This window comes from Hevea brasiliensis, chromosome 11 (genome assembly GCF_030052815.1).
Source record: "Hevea brasiliensis isolate MT/VB/25A 57/8 chromosome 11, ASM3005281v1, whole genome shotgun sequence".
Classification (NCBI taxonomy): domain Eukaryota; kingdom Viridiplantae; phylum Streptophyta; class Magnoliopsida; order Malpighiales; family Euphorbiaceae; genus Hevea; species Hevea brasiliensis.
Genome location: NC_079503.1, coordinates 54,518,399 through 54,544,891, shown reverse-complemented (window position 1 = coordinate 54,544,891; position 26,493 = coordinate 54,518,399). Strand labels below are relative to the sequence as shown.

Sequence of the window (26,493 nt, the reverse complement as noted above, 5' to 3'; positions counted from 1 at the left end):
TCACTTGTAATTGATGTTAATTGATGAGAATTAGTGGGGATTAAAGTGCTTAAATGTATAAGAGCTTAATTACCATGTGTATGTGTAAATTGTGCATTGAAAATGAGGTTAGGAAGTCAATATGGGAGATTGAAGTATATGTGTAAATTGGGCAGCCTTGATGTGCTTAGGAAGGCCTTAAATTCATGTATATTTAATGTTGATTTAAGAACAATGAGATATATGTTATTGATCTTGGTTAGTTGGATTAAGTTTGAGCAATTAAATTGTTGCTAGACATGGATTTGATCAATTGAGTGTGATGGAGAATTACTTGAGTTGAATTTGTATTTGGACATTGATTAAATTGCTGGATATTTGATCACATATATTGTGGCTGGATATTGGTTGTAGTATATTGATATTGGACAATTGACCTAAGTATAAAGTGCATAATGTCTATTAGAATTGCAAAAATTTGCAATGCAAAGTGTGTTAGTAAAAACAGTGTGTATTTTAGGCTCTAAATGGAATTGTGTGACTCCAATTGGTATGAGACCAATTGGAGGTGAAACTAGGCACAAAATGTGCCAACTTTCATTGAGAAAACATACCAAAATTCTGCTTGCAAGGTGACCTAAGAAAATGACCAATTCGGATTAGGTGCAATTAGGACCTGAAAAATGACCAATTGGGCAGCAGTGAGTGTTTAGGCCATAACTCACTCAAAACAGGTCCAATTGACCTGAAATTTTAACCATGAATAGTTAAGACCCATACCTACAAGTCTTATGAAGACACCAAAGCCCAGAAATGACCATAAGCAAGCCAAAAAGCTTGCACAAGTTCGGGTCCAAAAACTGGCCGAACCAGAGTTGACCAAATTGACCTAAAATTAACCTAATTGATGCCATTTGACCAGCAATAGTATAATGACCATAACTTGGTCTACTTAACTCGGATTGACCTGAAATTTTGCCCCACGTGCAATAAGACATAGATCTACAAGTTTGTAGTTTTGACCGAAACCCGAAAACCGAGGGAACTAGGCCGTCCGGCTAGGTCAAACCAGTATCCCGGAATCCAGCAATTTGCAATGAAATGCAAGAAAAGTCACTAAACCAGGAAATGAGTTTGGTAACACGTACCAACCCTAAAACCCTATCAAATATGACATATTAATGACACTAAAATCTAATTTACCTAAAACGCAACGAGGGTCGGTATATTAGGTGATTAAGTGAATAATTGAGTTCAGTACATTATTTACCAAACACCATCGATAGAGACAGTTTAATTTAGTACTGAAACACTTCAAATTGTGTTTCTCAGTTAACAAGGACTCAGCAAAAGGGAAAGAAATACTGAGTCAAGACCAGGAGACAAATATCAGAGGTTTGTGCACAACAACTATTTCTCTTGAATTTTTCAATTGAAATAAATATTGACTATTTGTATATTATTGTTTTAAATTGTGGAAATGTGTTTGATGGACACTTATTGATTGAAAAACATTGTGAATGGTTTGAAACTGTGAAAAATTGTTTGAATGATATTGATGGATACTTATTGATTGAAAAGCACTGTAAATGGTTTTTGTGGAAGTTGAAGTGAATTACGAATTGTGTTGCCATTTTGTGAATGAAATTATAACTTTGGAAATTTATTGGATTCTTACGGATCATTTGAATAAAATGTTTGGAATTGTTTTGACTCACAATTGGCATGACACTGATACTATGTCCCTCCTCCATTAATGGGGTGAGTGTGATTATTCCTCCCTCTTTGACTTATCAGTCTGGGGTGAGTATGATTATGTTCCTCCCTCTTGACTTCCCAGTCTGAGGTGAGTGTGGATGAGTACTCATTATTCAGCTAGCTTCCTCCCTCATTGATTTCGATTATTGGGGTGAGTATGTCTTGTCGTGGTGTACAACACGGCATGTGTGGAAAAAAATTGTGTCATGGCCTAAATTGTGTTATTGATTGGCAACATTGTATTATTCAGTTATTTGATCGAATTGTGTTATTGATTTACAAAACGATATTATTCAGTTATTTGATCAATTGTGTTATTGATTTGCAAAACGATATTATTCAGTTATTTGATCAATTGTGTTATTGATTTGCAAAACGATATTATTCAGTTATTTGATTGAATTGTGTTATTGATTTGCAAAATGATATTATTCAGTTATTTGATCGAATTGTGTTATTGATTTGCAAAAAGGTATTATTCAGTTATTTGATCAAATTGTGCATGAATTGGCAATACGGTATCCTTAAACTATTTGACTAAATTGTGTTATTATGAATTTTGATAATTTGTGAATTGGACTTTAAGTTCCTTATGACATTCATTGTCTTGAATTTAACTATGGTTTTACGTATCCACTATCTATATGGTTTATGAGTTGTGATTTAAAGTTGTATTTGGTTAATGTTGTGCACCACTGAGACATTGTCTCAGCGATAGCTTTTTATTGCTGTCGCAGGTAGAGAGAGAGACAGGGCAGCAGACTAGGCTGCTAGTACATCCAGCGAGGGATTACCTGGTATAATGAGTATACCAATATTTTGCATTTTGTACTGTAATGTATGACACTGTATGTACATTTTGTTGTTGGTTTTGAGCAGTTGTAAATCCAAATTGTACATTTGACTTGTAAATTAATTATGAGTTATTTGACTTGTAAAAATTGTATTATGTTTCCTTATCTCAGACTTTGAAAAATTTCTATGGAATTGAATTAAGAAATGTGTTGTATTGAGAAAAATGTTGGAGTTGAGATTTGGAAAATATATTGAAGTGCTTTTTACAGGTTTTTTTGAAGAACTGTTTTATCTAAAATACAGATGGGCTCTGCCAAAATTTTTACAGAAATTCCAAATAAATCAAATGAGTTAGTTGTTGCACTTCAGCTCAAAAAGGTTTTTAACACCTGTAAATAGTGCTCACCACTGTAAAAGAAGTAAGAAAAGTTTTTAAAATCCCTTGTAGTGTATTTAATGGGTTATCAGTAGACGGAGTTGGTAATTCATTAGGTATACTACGGGATCATGTTATGCCTTACAAAGGGGTAGGGTGTGACATTTCATCATTCTCTGTGTGGCTGTGCACAATATATGCTTCAAGAGGATCTTTAGGATGTGCCTTATGAAATTCATCTTTAACTTGTTCGTCAATTATGTCAACCTTGAAGCATTTATCCGGTTCAAATTTATGTTTCATTGTGTCGAACAAGTTGAACTCCAATTCTTCTTCTCCTAACTTGAGGGTTAATCGTCCATTTTTGACGTATATGACGGCTCTAGTGGTTGCTAAGAATGGTCTTCCCAAGATGATGGGAATTTGGACATCTTCTTCCATCTCAAGGACAACAAAGTCCACTGGAATGAAGAATTTGCCCACTTTGATAGGGATGCTTTCAAGTGTCCCTATAGGATATTTAATGGATCGATCAGGCAATTGCAATGAGATTGTTGTGGGTTTCAATTCCCTGATTTCCAGCTTTTTGCATATTGATAGAGGCATTAGGCTGACACTTGCTCCAAGATCACAGAGGGCCTTGTCTATTTTCTTGTTACCAATGATACAGGGTATGGAGAAGCTTTCTGGATCCTTCAACTTTGGAGGTAGTTTGTTTTATAGAATGGCACTGCATTCCTCTGTTAGAGTTACTATTCCATAGTCCTCTAGCTTTCTTTACAGAATTTCCTTAAGAAATTTGGCATAAAATGGCATATGAGAAAGTGCTTCAGTGAAGGGGATGTTAATGTAAAGTTTATGTAAAACTTGAAGGAACGGAAGCGTGAAAAACACAAGTTTATACCATTGAATTCAAAATTTTCACCTAGGGTCACATGCATCATGCAAGATTTATTTTTATCTATTTGATTTCAATGATAAACAACATATTAAAACTCTTTTAATATGTTTTTGGATCTGTATTTGCCATTTAAGATTTTAAAATTAATCAGATTAATTTTAGAACCCTAGATTAAATCAAGAACGATTACACTAACCTCTTGATGCTCTGCAATGTTCGCACCTTTGAGATTCATCTTCAGGACACCAGATGTTGTCCCTCTAGCTTGTCCACACCAAGAACACCTATGGCAGCCCTTGAATAGCTTCTAAAGCTTTTTCTATTAATTAGAAAATCAAGTTCTGCCTTTTAAGAGATTAAAGATGTAAACAGGACACTAGAAACAATTTCTAGCGTTCTTAATTCAAGAGATTGATGGCTAATCTCTTTGAATTGATAAGAGATTAAGAAGAAGAGATAAAAACCCTCAAAGTGGCGTGACAAAGGAGTGTGGCTGCTGGTTATGTTTTATTTTCTCATAACAACACTTAAATAGCTAGGTTAACACATTAAACCCTTGCCACTTGTCACCCTTTGATTAGCTCTAGGTTTAAGTGACCCAATCACATTGTGCCAAGTGTCAAACCTATATTTAATCTTGATTTAATCATCTTACATGATTAAAAAAACATTTGGCAAGCTTATGTGTTATGCCATGTGTCACCATCTCATGGTGCCACGTGTCACACTGCAAAATGACCAAAATGCCCCTGTGTCTTAATTTTGAGTTCTCAACCCAAAATAATTATTTTTCTTCTTCTAATTAATTTATATCAAATATAAATTAATTAATTAATCTCTATTAATTAATTAATCATTAATTAAATTCATATTTAAACACTTTAAATATAAATTTAACTTATATTATACATCCAATAATCTAGATTTGGTTTCAAGTCATGATAGGGACTTTGCAATCTAATTGCAAATCAAACCTATTTAATTAATCAATTAAACTCTTTAATTAATTAATTAAATCATATTTAAATAGGTGATAACTTGTGTATGTGTGTGACTTACTAGGCTCATCACTAATTGGCAATGAGACATGATATCAACTCTTAATATCATTAGAACTCTTTCTTACCATAAATGATTTTTCTAAATCATTTTATGAACCTCATAGACCATGGTTAACACCTAGCATAGCATGCCATGGCCACCCAATTAGTAATAAGGTTTACCTTAAATGAACCTATAATCATATGTTACCATGCACTAGAATCTCTCTGTTACAAAATCCCAACTCAAGCTGGAGTCATGGTTTATGTCAAACTCCATTTGCTATGAATATTATGTTCTCTTTTAATTCCAGTTCTTGATTAAAAAGATTTTCCCATCAGAAACTCTTTTCTGAATAAATTTATCTGTCCTGGCCAGGAACTTGAAGCATCAAGAACAATTAAATGAACATAGGATTTTATCTCTATTTACTTAGAGGAACAGATTCCATCTTGATCAACACCTACCTCCATATATAACTAGTAGGAGCCAACACATGCCCATATACCCATACACAGTACAAGTATGAAAGCAGTATCAAACTCAAACTACCTATATACAAGATAACTGTGCTATCTTAGGTCTAAAGATTATATGCACTGATATGATTTATGACAAAACATTGACAAGAGTAAACTCCATGTGCTTGTCATAAGTGTCACTGGTTTGGCCTACTTATCATGTATAAGTGCCTATCATGTTTGTTATATGGCATGAGACTCACCATTCCATCTTATTTATATCTCATATAAATAACTTGGGAACAAACATGAATACAATCTTTCTGGATAAGTCATGTCCTTATTATGAAGTATCCTTGATTGTGAACCTATTTATGATACTTTGTGCTAGAAATATTGTCACTCATATTCTTAACAACTTAAGAATAATATTTCTAACAAAATATCAATGGACCTTTTCTATTACACATAAATATATTATGTAAACGGAAAAGTGGAAATGCCTTTTATTAATAAAATATGTACAAGATACATACTAAATGATATGCTCTAGGGCATACTACTAACAATCTCCCACTAGCACTAGAGCCATTCATTACAATACCTTAGACCCATCTTCTCAAGATGTCAGTCTAACTGAGCTTGTGACAAAGGCTTAGTGAATGGATCAGCTGAATTTTTCAGCTGATGTTATTTTTCTGCATGACTATATCGCCTTGCCCAACTATATCTCTGATAATGTGATAGTGCCTTTCTATGTGTTTGGATTTTGGGTGAGACCTTAATTCCTTAGCCTGCATGATCGCTCCATTATTGTCACGAAGGTAATGAAATCACGACTCAATGGAAGGAACTCTGTAATTTCGTCATGAACTTTTTATCCAAACGACTTCCTTTGCGCAAAGATTCGATGCAAAGAATATACTCACCTCTGTAGTGGAATCTGCAATGCGTGCTCGCTTGGAACTCTTCCAACCGATCGCACCTCCATTACAAATGAACACATATCCGCACGTAGACTTTCTATCATCGATATCCGATTGGAAATCGAATCGGATAACCATCCAATTGCAACTCTCCACCTCCATAAATCAAGAATAAATCCTTAGTTCTTCTTAAGTACTTAAGGATATTCTTGACAGCTATCCAGTGTTCCAAACCTGGATTGGATTGATACCTGCTAGTCAAACTAACAGCATATGTGATATCCGGCCTAGTACACAACATTCCATACATTAAACTTCCAATGGCCGAAGCATATGGAATCCGGGCCATCTTATCTCTTTCTTCAGGTGTCTTTGGAGACATCTCTTTAGAAAGGTGGATACCATGTCTCACTGGTAACAATCCTCTCTTGGAATCAAGCATGTTAAACGTCTTTAACACCTTTTCCAAGTATAGACTTTGGGATAAACCAATTATTCTTTTCGCTCTATCTCTATAGATGCGAATCCCAAGAATATAGGTTGCCTCCCCTAAATCTTTCATGGAGAATGTATTTGACAACCATACCTTTATAGTCGTCAACATACCTGTGTCATTACCCATCAACAGTATGTCATCCACATATAGGACAAGGAAAGTGATAGCATTGTCACTAACCTTCTTATATACACATGGCTCATCCTCATTTTTGATAAAACCAAAGGATTTAATGGCTTCATCAAAACGGATGTTCCAACTCCTCGAAGCTTGTTTCAACCCATAAATGGATCGCTTTAGCTTGCATACCTTGGAACCATCTTGGGAATCAAATCCCTTAGGTTGTTCCATGAAAATGTTTTCTTGAATGTATCCATTGAAAAAAAACTGTTTTGACATCCATCTGCCAAATCTCATAATCATAGTATGCAGCTATTGCTAGTAAAATCCTAATTGATTTAAGCATGGCACAGGCGAGAATATCTCCTCATAGTCGATTCCTTTCCTTTGGCGAAACCCTTTCGCTACTAGCCTTGCCTTATAGGTCTCTACCTTTCCATCAGAACTAATTTTCTTCTTGAAAACCCATTTGTTCCCTATAGGTACAATACCTTCAGGTGGGTCAACAAGATCCCAAACTTGATTCTTATACATGGAATCAATCTCAGATTTCATAGCATCAATCCATTTTGAAGAGTCTATATCTGATATAGCTTCTTCATAGGTAAGTGGATCATCCCCATGATCTACTTCTTCATGAGTAGACAACTCTTGATCTTCTTCATGAAGAAAACCATATCTCACTGGTGGGTGAGATACCCTGGTTGTTCTACGAGGAACAGCTGTAGATGTTTCATTAACGGGTATAGGTTGACTAGATGGATCTATATCCATCTGATCTGTTGGTTGGTCAGAATTCTCCAATTCTAACTCTATTTGCCTTCCTTTGCCTCCTTCTTGAACAAACTGTTGTTCAAGAAATGTGGCATCTCTACTTATCACAACCTTTTGTGAAGTAGGCAAATAAAAATAATATCCAAAACTATCTTTTGGATATCTAACAAATCGACCTTTTTCTGATCTAGTCTCCAATTTATCAGTGTTCAGCTTTTTGATATAAGCTGGACAACCCCAAATCTTAACATGCTTAAGACTTGGTTTTCTTCCATGCCATATCTCATAAGGTGTGGAAGAAACTGATTTTGATGGAATCCTATTCAGAATATACAAAGCTGATTCTAATGCAAATCCCCAAAAGGAGATTGGCATATCAGTATAGCTCATCATACTACGTACCATATCCAATAGGGTACGATTTTTCCTTTCAGATACACCATTCAGCTGTGGCGTTCCTGGAGGAGTCAGCTGAGAAACAATGCCATGCTCTCTCAAGTATTCATCAAATTCAGTACTCAAATATTCACCTCCACGATCTGATCGAAGAGCTTTAATATTCTTTCCTGTTTGATTTTCTACTTCAGATTTAAATTCTTTGAACTTTTCAAAGGATTCATGTTTGTATTTCATCAAATACAAATACCCAAATCTTGATTTATCATCAGTAAAGGCAATAAAATAATGAAAGCCCCCTCTAGCCATTTCTTTAAATGGACCACATACATCACTATGTATTAGCTCCAAAATATTTTCAGCTCTTAGCCCTTGTCCAACAAAGGGTGATCTAGTCATTTTGCCCCGAAGGCAAGATTCACAAGTTGGAGTAGGCTCAGAGCCCAATGAGGATAAAATCCCCATTTTCTCCAGTTTTGCAATCCTATCTTCTGCAACATGACATAACCTTAAGTGCCAAATATATTTTGAACTTGAGTTGGTTTTCACCATGGCATTGCATTCATTTAGATTGCTATACTCTGGCCAGTGGAAACACTTTCTTACTGGCAATGGAAACACTTTCCTATTGGTAATGGAAACACTTTCCTGTTGGCAGTGGAGACACTTTCCTTTGCCTTTATCAGCTTTAGTCTTCCTTTTCTATTTAGCTATTTTCTTGGAAGGACTAGGAATCTGAGGTTTCTTTTTCTTATTGCCCTTCTTCTTGTTGGACTTTCCAGCAGAAGAAGATGCAACCAAAGCTACCTCTTTTCCTTTATTGCCTGGCATATTCTTTTGGGCAATAACCAGCATGTTGAGTAAACCAGCTAAGGTGCATTCCTGTTTAGTCATATGGAAATTTGTCACAAAATTCCCAAAAGACTCAGAAGGGATGAAGGATCAAATCCGTCGTAGTTGGAAATCCATGTTAAAGTCTAGATGTTCCAAGCTGCTCAATCACCGAATCATCTTGTGGACATGATCCCCAACATTCGTCCTCAGACATCCTCATACGGAATAGTTGTCTAGATATCTCATACCTAGCATTCTCTTTGTGCTCACCATACAAGTCTTGTAGGTGAAGGAGGATCTCACTCGCACTCTGCATGTTCTCATGTTGCTTCTGTAACTCATTACTCATGGAAGCAAGCATGTAACACTTAGCTCTCATATCATGCTCCTTCCACTTGCCCAAAGTTTCATGTTCCTCTTGTGTGGCCTCTGGAGGTAAGGGACCAGGAACATTTGAATCTAGAACATATCCTATATGTTCAAGGTTCAGGACAAGTTTTAAATTTCTTAGCCAATCAGACAGATTAGGTCCTGTCAACCTATTGTGATCAAGTATGCTTGCAAGGATATTGGATGGTGGTGGTTGTTTTGTGCTCATTTTTATCAGAAAATTAACTGCAGAAAATAACTAGATTAATTAGTAAATGTATCATGTAATTAACCAAAACGATTATGGTCTTTTAATCAAATTGGTCCTCCCACTAACTTAGCGAATCCTACACTTCCAAAGTAGAAAACGGAAATCCTAGTTGGATGGATTTCTAGTAGGTGATTGAATTCTTATAATTCTATTGATCATCCTCAGGTATATCCATTATTGGAATTACAATAAACTATAAGTGAGCAACTCTTTGCCCATCACATCTCATGTGAGGTTCAATCCTTTACCTAGCCCCTAATGCTCAAAATCTCAGGTACATCCATTATTGACTTATCTTGCATTAGTTAAGTTGATCCCTTAATTATGCAAATAATTTTAATGTCCTCAGGTACTTCCAATATTGGCCACTAAACCATTTACATATTTACAACATCTCATGCTTAACAATTATTCTTAAGAAAATCTCTTAAATAAATTGCATCTTATGCAACTATTTAAAATTTCTTAAAATAATTGCCCCAATGGAGGGCCTATGTTATAATTACTTTAATTATAGCATTTCCAACTTAATCATTTGTTTGGAAGATTTTATGGTCATTCTATTTACTATTAAGGTCTCACTTTGCACATTATCCACTTAGCATGCATATATCATATAATTGCATACATTCCCATACATCTCATGCATTCATGGATAAGCAGTAAATATGGTATGATCATGGACTTTCTAAGGGATTCAATTCTGAGCCACCAAGAATTGAATCAGGGCATTCCTAGGTGCATTTCATTCATTCATTTTACAAGAGTTGCTGAAGGAGTACATAATCAACACTTGATCTTGAATTCCTCCCACTGGTCCCACCAATGCTCTTGACCTCCTTGAACTTCTTGCAATCCAATATTACATAGTAATCCTTGGCATACCAAGGCGAATTTACAAGAACTTAAATAAATGAAATTACAACCCAAAAATTATTACAAACTCAATAATACATGCCCAAAAAAAATTAAAATAAATTAATTAATTTACAATCCCAAAGAAACATAAAAGAACTAAATCCAATCACATTGGTCTTTTATAGTCCATGATCATCCATCATGCATATCACTATTTAACAATTAAATAAAACATACATACTTAAATTAAATTGAATATCTCATATTCAACTTAAAAATCCAGATTTGAATATGATTCAAATAAATTTAAAAATTCAGATTTGAATCTCATTCAAACAAATTTAAAAATTCATTTTTCAATCACATTCAAACAACTTCAAAAATTCAGATTTGAATCACATTCAAACATTTTTTAAAAAATCAGATTTGAATCACATTCAAACATTTTTTTAAAAAAATCAGATCTGAATTTTATTCAATCAATTTTAAAAAATCAGATTTAAATATGATTCAAACAACTTTAAAAATTCAGATTTGAATCACATTCAAACAATTTTTAAAATTCAGATTTGAATCACATTCAAACAATTTTTAAAATTCTGATTTGAATCATAATTTAATTGTGTGATAAAAACTACTAATTAAACACTTTAATTAGTCAAAGAATAGGCCTTAGATCATACAACAATTGCAGAATTAAAAGCCAAACCTTAAACCACCCATGGAAGCCAAACCATGTGCACCATTGATGGTGTTTTTTCAAGTATGCCGCCAACTTGCTTTGCAACCAGCAATGAACTTTTGATCTCATGATCAAACACACAATTAAATCATATAATCAACAATCTAAATGGCAAATATAGTGGCTCTGATACCAACTGAAGGAACAGAAGCGTGAAAAACACAAGTTTATACCATTGAATTCAAAATTTTCACCTAGGGTCACATGCATCATGCAAGATTTATTTTTATCTATTTGATTTCAATGATAAACAACATATTAAAACTCTTTTAATATGTTTTTGGATCTGTATTTGCCATTTAAGATTTTAAAATTAATCAGATTAATTTTAGAACCCTAGATTAAATCAAGAACGATTACACTAACCTCTTGATGCTCTGCAGCGTGTCTGCACCTTTGAGATTCATCTTCAGGACACCAGATGTTGTCCCTCTAGCTTGTCCACACCAAGAACACCTATGGCAGCCCTTGAATAGCTTCTAAAGCTTTTTCTATTAATTAGAAAATCAAGTTCTACCTTTTAAGAGATTAAAGATGTAAACAGGACACTAGAAATAATTTATAGCGTTCTTAATTCAAGAGATTGATGGCTAATCTCTTTGAATTGATAAGAGATGAAGAAGAAGAGATAAAAACCCTCAAAGTGGCGTGACAAAGGAGTGTGGCTGCTGGTTATGTTTTATTTTCTCATAACAACACTTAAATAGCTAGGTTAACACATTAAACCCTTGCCACATGTCACCCTTTGATTAGCTCTAGGTTTAAGTGACCCAATCACATTGTGCCAAGTGTCAAACCTATATTTAATCTTGATTTTAATCATCTTACATGATTAAAAAAACATTTGGCAAGCTTATGTGTTATGCCATGTGTCACCATCTCATGGTGCCACGTGTTTCACTGCAAAATGACCAAAATGCTCCTGTGTCTTAATTTTGAGTTATCAACCCAAAATAATTATTTTTCTTCTTCTAATTAATTTATATCAAATATAAATTAATTAATTAATCTCTATTAATTAATTAATCATTAATTAAATTCATATTTAAACACTTTAAATATAAATTTAACTTATATTATACATCTAATAATCTAGATTTGGTTTCAAGTCATGCTAGGGACTTTGCAATCTAATTGCAAACCAAACCTATTTAATTAATCAATTAAACTCTTTAATTAATTAATTAAATCATATTTAAATAGGTGATAACTTGTGTATGTGTGTGACTTACTAGGCTCATCACTAATTGGCAATGAGACATGATATCAACTCTTAATATCATTAGAACTCTTTCTTACTATAAATGATTTCTCTAAATCATTTTATGAACCTCATAGACCATGGTTAACACCTAGCATAGCATGCCATGGCCACCCAATTAGTAATAAGGTTTACCTTAAATGAACCTATAATCATATGTTACCATGCACTAGAATCTCTCTGTTACAAAATCCCAACTCAAGCTGGAGTCATGGTTTATGTCAAACTCCATTTGCTATGAATATTATGTTCTCTTTTAATTCCAGTTCTTGATTAAAAGATTTTCTCATCGAAACTCTTTTACGAATAAATCTATCTGTCTGGCAGAACTTGAAGCATCAAGAACAATTAAATGAACATAGGATTTTATCTCTATTTACTTAGAGGCAGATTCCATCTTGATCAACACCTACCTCCATATATAACTAGTAGGAGCCAACACATGCCCATATACCCATACACAGTACAAGTATGAAAGCAGTATCAAACTCAAACTACCTATATACAAGATAACTGTGCTATCTCAGGTCTAAAGATTATATGCACTGATATGATTTATGACAAAACATTGACAAGAGTAAACTCCATGTGCTTGTCATAAGTGTCACTGGTTCGGCCTACTTATCATGTATAAGTGCCTATCATGTTTGTTATATGGCATGAGACTCACCATTCCATCTTATTTATATCTCATATAAATAACTTGGGAACAAACATGAATACAATCTTTCTGGATAAGTCATGTCCTTATTATGAAGTATCCTTGATTGTGAACCTATTTATGATACTTTGTGCTAGAAATATTGTCACTCATATTCTTAACAACATAAGAATAATATTTCTAACAAAATATCAATGGACCTTTTCTATTACACATAAATATATTATGTAAATGGAAAAGTGGAAATGCCTTTTATTAATAATATGTACAAGATACATACTAAATGATATGCTCTAGGGCATACTACTAACAAAACTTTCAAAAACTTCCCAAACTGCTTGTCCAATTTGGCTTTGTGAAATCTCTGAGGAAAAGGTAGGGGAGGCTGGTATGGTTCTGGTAATTTTTTTGTCTTCCTTGCTTCCTCTTCTTGATCTTTCTTAGCTTCTTCCTCCTTTTTCTCAGCTTGGTCTTTAGATTTTTCTATGGTTTCCTCTGTCGATTCTACCTCTGGTTGTACTAATGTTTTCCCACTTCTCAGTGTAACTACCTTACAATGCTCTCTTAGGTTCATTTTTGGTTGACTGGGAAGTTTGCCAGTAGCCTTGCTCAAAGAACTTGCCAGCTGAGTAATTTGATTCTTTAGCATCTTGTTATGGGTAGCAAGTTGGTCCATTCTAGAAGTCAGCTGTTTAATCAATTCAGTTTGTTGTTGTTGAGCTGCTAGGAATCCTTCCATCATGGTTTCCATGGTCATTTTCGGTTCAAGTTGTTGAGGTTGGAGAGGTAGCGATGGTTATGCAAGGTTCTGACCTCTGTTCTGAAATCCAGGGGGTGCTAGAGGTTTGTACCCTTGTTGCTTGTTTATTGGCTGGTTCTGCTGACTGGACCATCAGAAGTTTGGGTGGTTTCTCCATCCAGGGTTGTAAGTATTTGAATACGGATTATTTGGCTGTCTCTAGTTGAAGTTTCCTCCATTATTCACATAGTTCATCTGTCCTGTAGGTTCATTAAAATTGCTGTATTCTAAATTCATGTACCCTCCTTCTTAGCTGCTTTCATGTTGACTATTTGTACCAACTGCGTTGGCTTGCATTTTTTCGAGTTTCTTTATGAGCTGATCAAACTGGGCATTTATCATGCTCAAGGCATCTACTTTCAAGACTCCTACAGTTCTTCTTGCATTTCCTCTTTCATTTGACCACTCATATTTATGGTATGCAACCCTTTCTAGGAATTCAAGTACTTGTGGCACTGTTTTCTCCGTTAGATCACCCTCTGTAGCTGAATCAACTCTGCTCCTTGTAGAGGGTAGTAATCCATTATAGAAATTTTGCACCAATAGACAATTTTCTATGCCATGGTGTGGACATTCCCTCTGTAGGTCTTTATATCTTTCCCATGCGTCATAGAGTGATTCTTCCTCCTCTTGTCTGAAGGTGTTGAGCTCAAGTCTCAGCTTTGCAGTCTTTGCAGGTGGGAAATACCTTGCTAAAAAAGCTTGAGAGAGGTTTTCCCAGGCAGTGAATGTTCCAGTTGGTTGAGAAAGTAACCACTTCCTTGCCCTGACTCGAAGGGAGAATGGAAATGCTCTGAGTCTTATTGCTTGATCAGACACTCCATTCATCTTGAATGTATCACATAAGGCAAGAAAACACTAGAGGTGGTAGTGTGGGTCTTCTGTTGGTGAACCTGCAAACTGGTTTTATTGAATCATTTGGAGCCATGCTGGTTTTAATTCAAAGTTGTTAGCTTCCACAGTGGGTCTAGTGACACTGTGCTAAAATCCTTAGACAGATGGAGCTCCGTAATCTCTCAAGAGTCTTAGTCTGTCATTATTATCGGCCATGGTTAGGATTTTGGTATCTCCTTGACCGTGCTCTTGATGTTTCCTTTCCTTTCTGATGGCTTTCAGAGTTCTGTCTATTTCTGGATCACAATCCAAAATTTCTTCTGGCTTTGTTCTGGTCATATACCAGATCGGGTACCTGAGAGAAAAGAAAAGAAATACAACCAGTAAAATAAAATTAAATAATAAATATAATTGCCTAAATCAGCTAAATCACCTATCGCTTGATATTACTAAAAACAAAATTCCCCGATAATGGCGCCAAAAACTTATTTTGCTATTTTGCAATTACCACAAGTGCATGTATCACTAACAAATAATAAAGTGATAAGTAGAGTATTGTTCCCATAAGGAATTTTATTTAGTAAGTACCAATCTACATAGAAATCTTGACTGTCTAGGCTATCGAATACTTAGGGAATGAAGTTTGTTAACTTTAAACACTAAAATGGTAAACTTAAAACGAAATGATTTATTTGAAGCAATTCTGGAATCAAGATTTCACACTTGAATCATACTAGGGATGTTATCTCATTTATTTACTAAATTGAGGATCATTTTCCTTGATGGAAATCAGTCCTAAGCTATCCTAGATCCTCTCTCAAGGCATCTAGGGTGTATTCTAATAAACTCGAACCCTACCTTCATGGTGATCAAATCAATTAAAATCCTTTAAGACCTTTGACCAATTTTTAGGTTTCACAAAGGTATTAGCCTATATCTAGGTCAGAATTCCTAGGTTTAAGATCTCGATTTTCTAATGTTAATCTTCACCTTTCAGTCCTTCAATTAACATCTATAATAATAACTAAGTGAGTACCAACACATAGCATGCATTAAGATCACATGAAATTAAATCAAGAAACGAATCTCAAATCCAATAAATAAAACTCAGTGTTCATCCATAATAATAATTACAAGAGCTACTCTCCCAAATTCAGAATAAGAAAACTACTCACTCATGGTGAGTTTAGCAAATGTCATGATAAAAAGTAAAAACAATAAAAAAAAAAGAGTTATGCAAAAGAAATAAAGTAATAAAATTCATTCTAAGGAGATGAAACGAAGGAACCAAAGAGAGTTTCATCTTTGATCTTGTGGAGCTTCAGTTGAAAGACTTCTTTTGGTACTGATGTAGAGCACGACAATAGCAACCTTCAGCAACATTCCCGAGGACAGTGGCCGCCCCCTTTCTGGTGTTTTCTTTTCTATTTATATTGGTTACCCTAGGGTTAGGTCATTTTGAGTCCGAAAGGCTTTAGGAATCCTGTTCGAACCAGAAAACAGGAGGGGAATTCGAGTCAGAAAACAGGCTGTAGCATAGCACGTGGCCCTTGTATCACTACACGGGTCCTGTAAAGTAGGGCCGTGTAACTTGCTGGAGGAGAATCGCGTGGTCTTGTTTTGGAACAGAAAGTTACATGGGTTTGTGCCAACTATACGGGCCTGATTACACGAGCTGTGTACTTTTGTTCCCATAAGGTTCTTCAAGCTTGGGCCTGGTAGAGACTTACACGGGTCCTTGCAGATTACATGGGTCTACTTACACGACCCGTGTACTTGTGTTTCGCATCGATTCTCTTAGCTTTCTTCTAACAGGAAATTACACGGGTCTGGTGCTTGGTTTACACGACCCGTGTACTTTGTATCAGCAGTAATTCTTTGTCTTTTTACCTCTCCATGCTTTCTTATGCACATCCAACCTTTGGGGCTTCACCAAAACACCTGAAATAATGCAGAAAGCATGGAATTAAGGGCTTGGCAATAGAATTTATAAAAACTAATGAAATCAACTATTATGCATGTAAATACTTGTCTAAATGCTATGATTTAGAATACAAATGTGCTTAAAAATATCTATACAATTCAAGTGTATCAATCTCCTAGACTATGATAAATTATAAAGTTAATTAGTAAGCCTAATTACGTAAGGCAAGAAGACCTAAAAGTAAGTTATAGTAATATTGCTACCTTAGATGCGGGTAAAGGTATTACTGCTGATAGATGTCAGTGGGTACCATAATCAAAATAAGTTTAAGATATTAGTGGATTTGAAAGAAATAATATATAGGGAAGTTTGATCTATTGGGATGTATCGTAGTAACTATGCAATATTCTTGATGTTTGTGCTGTAAGCTGCAGATTATAGTACCGACTTGGGATTTATTATGTAGAGCTACGTACTACCCAATAGTACACAAGGATAAGAAAAGTTACAAACGGCTTTCGCTCTGGTAAAAATATACCAGAATGGAGTTTTATTACTAGAACTGAGTTTGAAAATCTTAATTCGGGATTTAAAACTCTATAATTAGAATATCAAAAGATCATGGTTCCAAGGTAGTGAGAGTTAACGACTCTGTTACCCTAGCACGAATTATAGTTCATCAAGAATTGTTATGGGACTAGAGATTTTAGTATGGTCAAAATTTAAAAATAACACCTATAGGGCTAAGTCATCCAGTCTTAGATATGGGGTTTATAGTTGTTCTGGTATTGCAATGGATCTTTTGCTCAAAGTTTAGTAAGGAACAGTATTCTATTTGTGTAACAGTAAGACACAAAATATGATTTTGTTCCCCTGGAAGAGACAGGATGCTATGGATGATAATTATAACTTATAAAACAGTTAAGAAATGTTTTACTGATAATAGTAATTCGATAGGAACTAGTTGGTCAGGTATTATTTAGGAAGAGCATAATTTTATTGTGCGGATCATAAAGATTACATCAGGATTAATGCGAAACTTTTGAATAGCATGAGAAAAAGGAGAGTCCGGTAGACTCCCTTCTTAAGGTTAAAGAATTATTTTTGGTTCAATAAAAAAAGGGCAATGATCGCAAACCAGCGGAAAATAAGCTATAGGATATTGGTAGATAAAAGAAAATATAGAAGTAAAAATTAGAATAGTTGGTGTAAATGTAATAAAGAAATGTTATGAATATTAGTTAAAGTGTTGACTAGAATTGTCATAGGACCAAATCAAAGTAATATTGAAGTATAGGGGATTTTTTAGGGATGATAAGAGGTGTTAAATCATGACTCAACAATCAAGTCAAGGAAGAAGATAAGATTGAGGAAGAAAATAATTAAAGTTAAGTTGTGGAATGAAAAAAGAAACAAATAGAACAATAAGAAATAAGAAAAACACTAGATGAGGAATTGCCACCAGGAAAACAACCTACTTAAGGTGCATAACGATATCCCGAACTATTTTATCAAGAAAGAAATAAGTTAAGCAAAAGCAAACAAGATAGTGCAAAATGGCAGATAGGCCTTTGTCATAAATGGAGATGGTAAGATAATAGTTATGGACCTATGGCCAATAAAGAGATAAGCAGTTCATATATGACCAACAAGGTCGTTTAAAAAAAAAAAAAGGAGACTACAAAGGAAAATAATTGCTAAAGCAACAGTAAGAAAAGATTATGATTGAACAAACAAATTAAATGTTACATGGGATTGTTAGAAGTCTTACACAGACTCAAAGGAATGAAGATTATAAGATTATGTAAAAAGGAGAAAGATTAAGTTGTCACCCATAGGATCATACGAAGTCTTAGAAAAAGTGGATCCACTAGCACATAGATTTGCTTACCTCTAAAATTGAAATGAGTTTGAACCTAACTTATGACAGAAGCTTATAAGAAACTTGGCACACGAGGTGAGCAATCGATGAGTAAATAGTATTGGTTAAAGTGCTGTGGAACCATCATTTAGGCCAGGAAGCTACTTGGGAGCATGAAGTGGACATGAGGAGACAACGCCCACAGTTGTTCAGAGACTAATACCAAGTAAAAATTTCGAGACGAAATTTATCTTAGGGGGGGGGGGGGATTGTAACACCCCTATTTAGATAGCCTGGTATATTTTACTGTTCCGGTGATCGGTGTCAGTCCGGACAATTAAAAGAATTAGAACCACATCTAAGGGACCTAAATAAGCCCTAAACGCAAATAATCAGTAATTTCCAAATAGTTAAGTATAAAGAAGAAAAAAAAGCATAAAAGTTAAATGAGTCGGGTGTCACAGCGATGGGTGACCTTCCCGAGAAATGACTACGAGGTCAATCATAACCTAAATTCTGAATCAGAAAATGTGATGCTGTGGTCCTTAGGACTATTGTGAACACAGTAGAAAAGAGAAAATCATGAAAAAGAATTTTTAAGTAGGTCAAATAATTAGGTCAGGGATCCGGAAGAAGTATTGAATAACTTACAAACTGAATCAGATCGGCGAGGGGAAAATTGGTCAATTAACCCCTAGAGGTAACTCATGACCTAACTGTCCAATAAAATCCGAGAAATGAAAATTTTGAAATATATAATTAAATTAAAGAAGTGAGGAAAAAGAAAGGAAAAGAAAAGAAAAGAAAATAAATAGATTATGACATCATCATGGACGACACATGCATGACATAATTAAACTTTTAAAAATTAATTAATTAATTATGGGATAATTATCTTATTATAAGAACACAAAAATTAAAAGGAAAACTCATTTTTCTTCTTCCCTACAAAATTTAGCCGGCTCCCATTCTCTTCTCTCTCTTTCTCTTTTCAATTTCCTTCATTAATGGTCATTTAAGCTTGTTAAACCCTATTATTTCTTCATAAATTTCATACTCACCAAAGTAAGGTCTTGCTCTTTAGCTTTGATTGAGAGATTGGAAACAAGAAAAATCAAAAAGAAGTGAAGATTTGGAGTTACAAATTCTGCTCAACAAGTAAGTTCATCTTTTTAACTTAATTTGAGTAAAATGCATAGAAATGAGCTTGAATAAGTAGGAAATTACATAGAAACTCAAGAAATCACTCATGTATATGAAGGAGCGGAAGCATGAAAAAACACAAGTTTATACCATTGAATTCAAAAATTTTCACCTAGGGTCATATGCATCATACAAGATTTATTTTTGTCTATTTGATTTCAATGATAAACAACATATTAAAACTCTTTTAATATGTTTTTGGATCTGTATTTGCCATTTAAGATTTTAAAATTAATCAGATTAATTTTAGAACCCTAGATTAAATCAAGAACGATTACACTAACCTCTTGATGCACTGTCGCATGTCTGCGCCTTTGAGATTCATCTTCAGGACACCAGATGTTGTCCCTCTAGCTTGTCCACACCAAGAACACCTATGGCAGCCCTTGAACAGCTTCTAAAGCTTTTTCTATTAATTAGAAATTCAAGTTCTGCCTTTGAAGAGATTAGAGATGTAAACAGGACACTAGAAACAATTTCTAGCGTTCTTAATTCAAGAGATTGATGGCTAATCTCTTTGAATTGATGAGAGATGAAGAAGAATAGATGAAAAGCCTCAAAGTGGCGTGACAAAGGAGAGGAGTGGTGGTTGGTTATTTTTTTTCTTTCATAACCACACTTAAATAGCTAGGTTAACACATTAAACCCTTGCCACATGTCACTCTTTGATTAGCTCTAGGTTTAAGTGACCCAATCACATTGTGCCAAGTGTCAAACCTATATTTAATCTTGATTTTAATCATCTTACATAATTAAAAAAAAAAAATTTGGCAAGCTTATGTGTAATCCCATGTGTCACCATCTCATGGTGCCACGTGTCACACTGTGAAATGACCAAAATGTCCATCTGTCTTAATTTTGAGTTCTTAACCCAAAATAATTATTTTTCTTCTTCTAATTAATTTATATCAAATATAAATTAATTAATTAATCTCTATTAATTAATTTCTCATTAATTAAATTCATATTTAAACACTTTAAATATAAATTTAATTTATACTACACATCCAATAATCTAGATTTGGTTTCAATTTATGCTAGGGACTTTGCAATTTAATTGCAAACCAAACCTATTTAATTAATCAATTAAACTCTTTAATTAATTAATTAAATCATATTTAAATAGGTGATAACTTGTGTATGTGTGTGACTTACTAGGCTCATCACTAATTGGCAATGAGACATGATATCAACTCTTAATATCATCAGAACTCTTTCTTACCATAAATGATTTCTCTAAATCATTTTATGAACCTCATAGACCATGGTTAACACCTAGCATAGCATGCCATGGCCACCCAATTAGTAATAAGGTTTACCTTAAATGAACCTATAATCATATGTTACCATGCACTAGAATCTCTCTGTTACAAAATCCCAACTCAAGCTAGAGTCATGGTTTATGTCAAACTCCATTTGCTATGAATATTATGTTCTCTTTTAATTCCAGTACTTGATTAAAAAGATTTTCTCATCAGAAACTCTTTTCTGAATAAATCTATCTGTCCTGGCCAGGAACTTGTAACATCAAGAACAATTAAATGAACATAGGATTTTATCTCTATTTACGTAGAGGAACATATTCCATCTTGATCAACACCTACCTCCATATATAACTAGTAGGAGCCAACACATGCCCATATACCCATACATAGTATAAGTATGAAAGCAGTATTAAACTCAAACTACCTATATACAAGATAACTGTACTATCTCAGGTTAGATTATATTCACTGATATGATTTATGACAAAATATTGACAAGAGTAAACTCTATGTGCTTGTTATAAGTGTCACTGGTTTGGCCTACTTATCATTTATAAATGCCTATCATGTTTGTTATATGGCATGAGACTCACCATTCGATCTTATTTATATCTCATATAAATAACTTGGGAACAAACATGAATACAATCTTTCTAGATAAGTCATGTCCTTATTATGAAGTATCCTCGATTGTGAACCTATTTATGATACTTTGTGCTAGAAATATTGTCACTCATATTCTTAACAACTTAAGAATAATATTTCTAACAAAATATCAATGGACCTTTTCTATTACACATAAATATATTATGTAAACGGAAAAGTGGAAATGCCTTTTATTAATAAAAATATGTACAAGATACATACTAAATGATATGCTCTAGGGCATACTACTAACAATATCTTAGACCTATCTTCTCAAGATGTCGATCTAACTGAGTTTGTGGCGTAGGCTTAGTGAATGGATTAGCTGGATTTTCAACTGATGCTATTTTCTGCATGGCTACATCGCGTCGCCCAACTATTTCTCTGATAATGTGGTAGCGCCTTTCTATGTGTTTGGATTTCTGGTGAGACCTTGGTTCCTTAGCCTGTATGATTGCTCCATTGTTGTCACAGTGTAATGGAACTGCTGATTCAATGGAAGGAACTACTGTAAGTTCTGTCACGAACTTCTTCATCCAAACAGCTTCCTTTGCAGCATCTGATGCAGCAATATACTCAGCCTCTGTAGTGGAATCTGCAGTCGTGCTCTGTTTGGAACTCTTCCAACTGACTGCACCTCCATTACAAATGAACACATATCCAGAGGTAGACTTTCTATCATCGATATCTAATTGGAAATCAGAATCAGTATAACCATCCAATTGCAAGTCTCCACCTCCATAAATCAAGAATAAATCCTTATTTCTTCTCAAGTACTTAAGGATATTCTTGTGACTATCGATGTTCCAAACCTGGATTGGATTGATACCTGCTAGTTAAACTAACAGCATATGCGATATCCGGCCTAGTACACAACATTGCATACATTAAACTGCCAATAGCCAAAGCATATGGAATCCTGGCCATCTTATCTCTTTCTTCAGGTGTCTTTGGAGACATCTCTTTAGAAAGGTGGTTGCCATGTCTCACTGGTAACAATCCTCTCTTGGAATCAAGCATGTTAAACCTCTTTAACACCTTTTCCAAGTATAGACTTTGGGATAAACCAATTATTCTTTTCGCTCTATCTCTATAGATGCGAATCCCAAGAATATAGGTTGCCTCCCCTAAGTCTTTCATGGAGAATGTATTTGACAACCATACCTTTATAGTTGTCAACATACCTGTGTCATTACCCATCAACAGTATGTCATCCACATATAAGACAAGGAAAGTGATAGCACTGTCACTAACCTTCTTATATACACATGGCTCATTCTCATTTTTGATAAAACCAAAGGATTTAATGGCTTCATCAAAACGGATGTTCCAACTCCTCGAAGCTTGTTTCAACCCATAAATGGATCGCTTTAGCTTGCATACCTTGGAACCATCTTGGGATTCAAAACCCCTAGGTTGTTCCATGAAAATGTTTTCTTCAATGTATCCATTGAGAAAAGCTGTTTTGACATCCATATGCCAAATCTCATATTCATAGTATGCAGCTATTGCTAATAAAATCCTAATTGATTTAAGCATGGCAACAGGCGAGAAAGTCTCCTCATAGTCGATTCCTTGCCTTTGGCGAAACCCTTTCGCTACTAGCCTTGCCTTATAAGTCTCTACCTTTCCATTAGAACCAATTTTCTTCTTGAAAACCCATTTGTTCCCTATAGGTATAATACCTTCAGGTGGGTCAATAAGATCCCAAACTTAATTCTTATACATGGAATCAATTTCGGATTTCATAGCATCAATCCATTTTGAATAGTCTATATCTGATATAGCTTCTTCATAGGTAAGTGGATTATCTCCATGATCTACTTTTTCATGAGTAGACAACTCTTGTTCTTCTTCATGAAGAAAACCATATCTCACTGGTGGATGAGATACCCTGGTTGTTCTACGAGGAACAGCTGTAGATGTTTCATCAATGGGTATAGGTTGACTAGATGGATCTATATCCATCTAATCTATTGGTTGGTCAGAATTCTCCAATTCTAACTCTATTTGCCTTCCTTTGCCTCCTTTTTGAACAAACTATTGTTTAAGAAATGTGACATCTCTACTTATCACAACCTTTTGTGAAGTAGGCAAATAAAAATAATATCCAAAACTATCAATTGGATATCCAACAAATCGACCTTTTTCTGATCTGGTCTCCAATTTATCAGTGTTCAGCTTTTTGATATAAGCTGGACAACCCCAAATCTTAACATGCTTAAGACTTGGTTTTCTTCCATGCCATATCTCATAAGGTGTGGAAGAAACTGATTTTGATGGAATCCTATTCAGAATATACAAAGCTGATTCTAATGCAAATCCCCAAAAGAAGATTGGCATATCAGTATAGCTCATCATACTACGTACCATATCCAATAGGATACGATTTCTCCTTTCAGATACACCATTCAGTTGTGGCGTTCCTGGAGGAGTTAGCTAAGAAACAATGCCATGCTCTCTCAAGTTTTCATCAAATTCAGTACTCAAATATTCACCTCCACGATCTGATCGAAGAGCTTTAATACTCTTTCCTGTTTGATTTTCTACTTCAGATTTAAATTCTTTAAACTTTTCAAAAGATTCATGTTTGTATTTCATCAAATACAAATACTCAAACCTTGATTTATCATCAGTAAAGGTAATAAAATAATGAAAGCCCCCTCTAGCCATTTCTTTAAATGGACCACATACATCACTATGTATTAGCTCCAAAATATTTTTAGCTCTTTGCCCTTGTCCAACAAAGGGTGATCTAGTCATTTTGCACTGAAGGCAAGATTCACAAGTTGGAGTAGGCTCAGAGCCCAATGAGGATAAAATCCCCATTTTCTCCAGTTTTGCAATCCTATCTTCTGCAACATGACATAACCTTAAGTGCCAAATATATTTTGAACTTGAGTTGGTTTTCACCATGGCATTGCATTCTTTTAGATCACTTGCATTCAATTTGTGTTTGTCATTATTATCCAAATAATAAAGACCATCATTCATATAACCCGAACCAACATATTTATTTCCAAAATAAATATTGCAAACATCATCTGTGAACTGAAATTCATAGCCATTTCTAGTCAAACTAGATATAGAAATGATGTTCATAAAAGCATCAGGTACATATAAAATATTATCTAAACACAAAACATGTCCAAACATGTAAAAAGATTTAGATCCTATGGCTAAAGCTTCAACAGTTGAGCCATTGCCAATCCGGACTCTAATATCTTGAGAACGCAAGCTGCTACTATTTGCTAGTTCCTGCATATCATTAGAAATGTGAAGCGGCACTGATATCTAAAACCCAAGCTGTAGATGAACTATGAGTATCATGAGAATCTAAATAACAAGATATGGACATACCTTCTGAAGGTGTATCCTTCTTGTACTTCAGAGAAGCAAGATACTCTGGGCAATTCCTTTTCCAGTGCCCATCCTTTTGGCAGTGGAAACACTTTCCTTTGCCTCCATCAGCTTTAGTCTTTCTTTTCTGTTTAGCTATTTTCTTGGAAGGACCAGGAATCTGAGGTTTCTTTTTCTTATTGCCCTTCTTTTTGTTGGACTTTTCAGCAGAAGAAGATGCAACCAAAGCTACATCTTTTCCTTTATTCCCTGGCATATTCTTTTGGGCAATAACCAGCATGTTGAGTAAACCAGCTAAGGTGCATTCCTGTTTAGTCATATGGAAATTTGTCACAAAATTCCCAAAAGACTCAGGAAGGGACTGAAGGATCAAATCCGTTTGTAGTTGGAAATCCATGTTGAAGTCAAGATGTTCCAACTGCTCAATCAGCCGAATCATCTTGTGGACATGATCCCAACATTCTGTCCCTCAGACATCCTCATACGGAATAGCTGTCTAGATATCTCATACCTAGCATTCCTGCTGTGCTCACCATACAACTCTTGTAGGTGAAGGAGGATCTCACTCGCACTCTGCATGTTCTCATGTTGCTTCTATAACTCATTACTCATGGAAGCAAGCATATAACACTTAGCTCTCACATCATGCTCCTTCCACTTGTCCAAAGTTTTATGTTCCTCTTGTGTGGCCTCTGGAAGTAAGGGACCAGGAACATTTGAATCTAGAACATATCCTATATGTTCATGGTTCAGGACAAGTTTCAAATGTCTTAGCCAATCAGACAGATTAGGTCCTGTCAACCTATTGTGATCAAGTATGCTTGCAAGGATATTGGATGGTGGTGGTTGTTTTGTGCTCATTTTTATCAGAAAATTAACTGCAGAAAATAACCAGATTAATTAGTAAATGTATCATGTAATTAACCAAAATGATTTTGGTCTTTTAATAAAATTGGTCCTCCCACTAACTTAGCGAATCCTACACTTCCAAAGTAGAAAACGAAAATCCTAGTTGGATGGATTTCTAGTGGGTGATTGATTTCTTATAATTCTATTGATCATCCTCAGGTACATCCATTATTGGAATTACAATAAACTATAAGTGAGCAACTCCTTGCCCATCACATCTCATGTGAGGTTCAATCCTTTCCCTAGCCCTTAATGCTCAAAATCTCAGGTACATCCAATATTGACTTATCTTTCATTAGTTAAGTTGATCCCATTGAGCCAGTAATTATGCAAATAATTTTAATGTCCTTAGGTACATCTAATATTGGCCACTAAACCATTTACATATTTACAACATCTCATGCTTAACAATTATTCTTAAGAAAATCTCTTAAATTAATTGCATCTTATGCAACTATTTAAAATTTCTTAAAATAATTGCCCCAATGGAGGGCCTATGTTATAATTACTTTAATTATAGCATTTCCAACTTATTCATTTGTTTGGAAGATTTTATGGTCATTCTAATTACTATTAAGGTCTCATTTTGCACATTATCCAATTAGCATGCATATATCATATAATAGCATACATTCCCATACATCTCATGCATTCATGGATAAGCAATAAATATG

The 26,493-nt window shown here is 34.7% G+C and overlaps 1 non-coding gene across 1 annotated transcript; it reads left to right on the top strand.

Moving 5' to 3' along the window:
* The first annotated feature begins 14,374 nt into the window (after positions 1-14,374).
* Positions 14,375-14,481, top strand: LOC131170833 (small nucleolar RNA R71). Its single transcript, XR_009141600.1, has one exon. It is a non-coding gene; the product is annotated as a small nucleolar RNA R71 (small nucleolar RNA).
* The last annotated feature ends 12,012 nt before the right edge of the window (positions 14,482-26,493 follow it).